Source organism: Monodelphis domestica, chromosome 1 (assembly GCF_027887165.1).
Source record: "Monodelphis domestica isolate mMonDom1 chromosome 1, mMonDom1.pri, whole genome shotgun sequence".
NCBI classification, from domain to species: Eukaryota; Metazoa; Chordata; class Mammalia; order Didelphimorphia; family Didelphidae; genus Monodelphis; species Monodelphis domestica.
The window spans coordinates 372,051,577-372,057,224 of NC_077227.1; positions in this window are offsets into that span (position 1 = coordinate 372,051,577).

Here is a 5,648-nt window from a genome sequence, read left to right on the forward strand (position 1 = left end):
TTACCCTGCCCACTTTCTAATTTAGTTATCCTATCTATTAAATATCTCATTTTTTTCTTCATTTCCTCCATGTCATCATCATTTTCTTTCTCCTTTTCTTCGTTTCCCTTTAAAACATATATAGCTGTTTTTCGCAATTCTTCAAGGTCCATATCTGACCATCTTGGGCATTGTGTTTTGAAATAATTTTTAATTGCTTTGCAAGAATTGTTTACAAAGATTCTTCTAACTTGTCTTATACTACTCTCTTTAGTTAAGTCCCAATCTAAGTATCTGTCCCCAAACTCGATAATTCTGTCCATAAATCTGGAGGGTGTTTCGTTTTCCTTTTGCTTAATTTTTTCCAGTTCCATCCACTTATCTGTACTGTCCGCACATTCCTTCATGGACGTGAGGATGGCCTCTCTACAACGGTATAGTTGTAGATAATCCTCAGGATTGTTATAGTCCCATTCGGGATCCTGAGATGGCCAATGTGCTGCATTACGCCCCCTGGTTTTGTTGACATGAGCAATTATTTTATTTTTTTCACGTTCACTTAAAAAAGCCTGGAGTAAGCTCTCAACGTCCTTGTAAGACGGATTGTACTGAAAAAATATGTCTCCCATCTTTTTTGTTACTAGAAAAGGATCTTGTTCATATGTGGGAATATTTCGTGTAAATTCATTTATTTCTTGGGGAGTAAACGGTATCCTATGTCTTAAAGTCACCACATCCCCATTTCGTCCTATTTCAGGTACTTCTCTTAGAGGAAACAGGCCTCTAGTTGGATTTTGCACCTGTGGGTCAGTTTGACAAGGACAGGTTTTTCTAGGGGGACAAGATCTCTCTTGCATTGGAATTTGGTTTTCTGTAGGAGAAGGAACATGAGAATCTGGGATTGCCGGGGAAGGGTTTTGGGGATTAAATTCAGACAAGATTTGCACTACACGAGAGAAGCAGTCTGTTAACTTGGCTATAGGAAAGGTATTTTCCATCTCTATTTCAGGGAAGGAAATTTCCTCATTCAAAGGTTCAGAAACAGGTCTATTTCTGGTAGAGTGGTTGTTTGTCAATTGATCCTGTAAGAAACTTTTTAGATCTTCTAATTGGGCTTGCATTTTATCCTCAATTTTTCCTATTTTATCTTCCATATTTCCCATTTTATCCTCAATATTTCCTATTTTATTCTCAATATTTCCTATTTTATCCTCAATTTTTTCTATTTTATTCTCAATATTTCCTATTTTATCCTCAATTTTTTCTATTGTATCCTCAATTTTTTCTATTTTATCCTCAACATTTTCTATTTTATCCTCAATATTTTCTATTTTATCCTCATTTTGCTTTATTTCCTCCTCATTTTGTTTTATTTTCTCCTCATTTTGTTTTATTTTATCCTCATTTTGTTTTATTTTATCCTCAATTTTTTTTATTTTTTCATCTCTAAATATAGTATTGAGGAGTACAAAAATGACAGTACCTATTAATATAAAAATTTGGAGGTATCCTTCATTCCTCAATGCCCCTACTTCTTCAGCTGCCTTATAATTGTCAAAGGATATAGTACTCATTTTTATATGTATATTTTGTAATTTCACAAAGCAAGTGGGGAGCAGGGCAAAGCAGCAAACTTTCCACAGGCTTTTTCTTTTTACAGTAGGTGGCTCTGAGTCTACAACCCTATACAGGCTAAGGGCCTATTGTATTGTAAATTCTCCTTCTTTACAAAGTGTATGTGGGTGGGTCCCAGCAATCTTCTTTGGCCCTCAGGCTAAAGCCGCTATGACCATGTGCTATCTTCCTTGAGCAAAGCCCACTTAAATTTTTAAGACTAGAAAGGCCAGGAAACAGAAAAAAAAATGGGTTTTAAGTTAGCTCCCTAGCTGTATTCAGCTGTTTTTTGCGGGCTAGGAGCTCCTAAGAGCTCCTTCTCCTGAGGTTCCTCCTTGCTTAGTTGATTAGGTAAGCCTGGCCTGCCTCTCTCTACTGAGCCACCTCCTTAAAGTAAAAGGAGATGGAAATGAGAGACAAAGAGGAGAAGGAAAAAAAATCCTGTTGACCCCAATTTAACTTAAGGGGTAAAGGGAAAAGAGAAAAGGTGTTTTATACTCACCTGTTCTGGCAGCTGTGTCTTTAAGCCAAGGTATTTGGTAACAGGACTGAGGGAGTGAGCAATAAGTGGGTTGAAAAGGCAAGAAAATTCAGGAAATTTATTGAGGTTCTAGAAACCTTCCAAGCACTAAGGCAGGGCCAAGAGCCAGAGGGGGTAGCCGGGGTGGGATTTCTCCCAGGTGATAGTAAGGAGATCAGAAGACTGATAAGGTTCTTTTTCCCGTAGTGGTTAGCCAAACTGTAATGGGGAAATTTAAGGCTTCTGGGAGAAGGTTATAATATAGTAATGGTTACAAATGTGGCTACAAGATTTATATAATATTTAACAATGGCCGCCAAGGAATTTACTTATGAAATTCCTAAAATGAAACACTCAAGTCAGAATGAGGTTTATGGAGGTTTAATCACACTGGGAGTAGGGAAAAGGTTAGGGAGAGAAGGAGAGAAGAGAAAAGGGAAAGAGGCTACTCAACTTCTGACCAAGGCAGGGGGAGTTTTAGGCCCAAAGGCCCAGGTGGAAAGAACCAGTCCTTAACTCACGTGACCGATCTGAAGGAAAGCTGTCTGCGGGCGTCCTCTCTCTCCAAGCTCCTAACACCAACTCCCCCTAGCTCTCTCCACAGGAAGTTCCGCCAATCTCAGAGGCTGTTCCCTACCTCTCTTCCTGTGTCTCACAAATCCAATGGTTGGCTCTAGCTTGGCTTAGGACAGCCCAGGTGGGCAGTTAGTTATTTCTGATTAGTCATTGACTAGCGCATGCCCGTGTAGGTGGGTGTGCACAATTTTTGGGTGCTAGACCAAGATGGAGACTTTTAAAATTCACAGTCCCACAGCGCATACTTACTATAACACTGACCAGTACGTGTGATTCTATTTGCCTTTCTCTCAGTGTGCATTGGTACAAATTACTCTAGCACTCATACTCAATCCCTTTCATCTTTTAATCCATATATGTAAATTGACACCAGCCTTCAGTCCCCCATATTTACTCTCAAGCATTCTCTACTCTCATGTCAAGTATTAAACCATGTTGCCAAAGTTTCAAACTCTATAAAGTCATTCTATGATTTATACCCATCATCCAGACTGACTCCCCTACCAATAAGGGAGAAAACAAAATGTCTTTTGGTTATTACTCACTCTTACCATATGATTGTTTTATATGTGTAGATAAGTATATAAAACCTGTATTTCTAATTTCTAGCTATACATCTTTCTGATTTATGTACACAAATCAGAAATATTTAATTATAAAATACCTCTATTTCTAATTTGTCTCTTTTTTCAAGATCCCACTTCTCCTGCTTGTTCTTCATTGATAATATGCTGCCTTCTAATTATATCCACCATGTGCCTCTCCATTTCCCTTTGGGTGAACTAAAACTGGAATTTGTTGGAATTTATGTCACCTCATACCTTACATCCATTAATAATAATGAAAAGAATGCTGATGCTTAAAGGTTAAGAGTTTGTTTTGGGAAGGAACTAGAGGTCATTAAAAGCACTATGCATTTTCCAAATGGCAATCCAGCCCATTCTCTTCTTCTCCTTCAATTCTAGGTCTAATTCAAAATACTGAGGAAAACAAAAAGTGCTTTTAAAAAACTATGTTGAAGCCAAGAGGAAGATCAAAGAAGGGAAAGGAATGCTTCTTGGAGTGGATAGGATGATAATTATAGATGATGGAGAGAGTGAATAATTATTTTGCTTCTATTTTCCCTACCAAAAAGAAAACCACCAATAAGTGAAGCTATTGTAAGAAAGTACCTAGATACACTCAACTATTAAATCACCAGAAGCAAACAAGCTTTATCCCAGGATACTAAAAGAACTTGAAGATGTTATGACTGAATAGCTGTCATAGTTCTTTGAAAAGCCACATGGAATAAAAGAGATGGTTTAGAATTAGAAACAGACAATGTCACAATTTTAAAAAATAAGAAGTCTTTTGAAAAATCCATATGAAGACTGTTTGCAGCAGCTTGGAGTATTTAGCTTAAAACAGAGAAGACTTAGAAAAGACATGATAATTCTTTCCAATATTTGGAGGAATATGTTATTAAAAACATATCAGAATTGTTTTCTTGGCCTCATGGGTTAAAACTAGGTATAATGATTAAAAAGAAAAAGATTTTGGTTAGATATATGGTGAAGTGTTCCCAAAATTATAACTCTCTTAAAGTGGAATAAGCTATCTTGGGAGGTAATTGGATCTTATCATCTTACAAAGTGAAAATATGAAAAAGTTGAATTTTAAATAGGCAAAGAAAGATGTTAAAAGCAGATATGATATACGTAAAAAAGCTATTTATACAGTACAGAAGCAAAAAGGGTAATACAAGCATTTCTTCTCTGCCAAAATATGAGTGGACCTGGTGGTTTTATTATACAGTAAGTAGTAAATCCATTCTGCCTCATGTGGGGCCTTGGACCTTCAGATCTGTACTTCTATGGGAACTGACTCCTTGAATCATGAGGTGGCATGAAGCTGTCAGATAGTGTATGGCCTGGCCAAGAAAAAAGTTACGTACAACAGATGGAGAGTTAAGGAGAAAGAGAGGTCATGGAAAGCGTTAGACAGCTACAGGAACAGAGAATTTCAGAGCTAGAAGGTATCTTAGAAAACATCCAAATAAACTCTTTTTTTTAAAGACAAAGAAATAAAATCTGATGCATATTTTTACAAAATGTTTCCTGTTGCATACAAGAATCTGGACAGTTATTTTATTTGCTAATTTTTTTCTCTGGGCAATTCAACCTGTCTTCTGTTGAAGAAGTTATTTAAGATTATAGACTCTTATATTTAGACCTGAAAGTGATCTCGGAGGTCATTTATTCCAACTCTAGCATTTGACAAACAAAGAATTTGAAGAATGTTAAGGGATTTGCCTAAAGTCACACAAAATGGTGACAGACAGAATTTCCACTGGCTTTTTCGAACCACAAAACTCTTTTCATTATGTCATGAGTAAAAGAATATGATTAAAATAACATATAGTTAATGGTGGAAGAGAAATTAGAGGCCAGATATCTCAATTCCCAGTTCTTTTCTCTTTCTTTTATAGTAGACATTTTTCCTACTGTTGGTTTCACTTGAGGACCTTGAAGTATCATAGACAAAGGTTTACCCTCATTAGAATTTAGTAGCTAGAAATATTTTTGTAGGGGGCTTAAGCTAATTATCTCTTCAAGATTTAGAATAGTATAACCAATTCTAACTTTACCAGACCATGAAATTCTTCGTGTCATTGTTTCGTTGAATATAATTACAATAAAAATTTCCATACTTTTAAAAAAAAACATGCATTTAAATATTGTCCACATGCCAAATTGCCTCCCTTCTCCTTAAAATAAATTAATTCTACAATCTACCAATGCCAAAACGCATCACAGTGGTCCATAATAATAATGATAATAATGGTGATAATTTGTTGTTCACTTCTTTCTGTCATGTTTGACTCTTCATGATCCCATTTTGAAGTTTTTCTTGGCAAAGATACTGGAGTGGTTTGTCATTTCCTTCTCTAGCTCCTATCACAGATGAGGAAACAGAG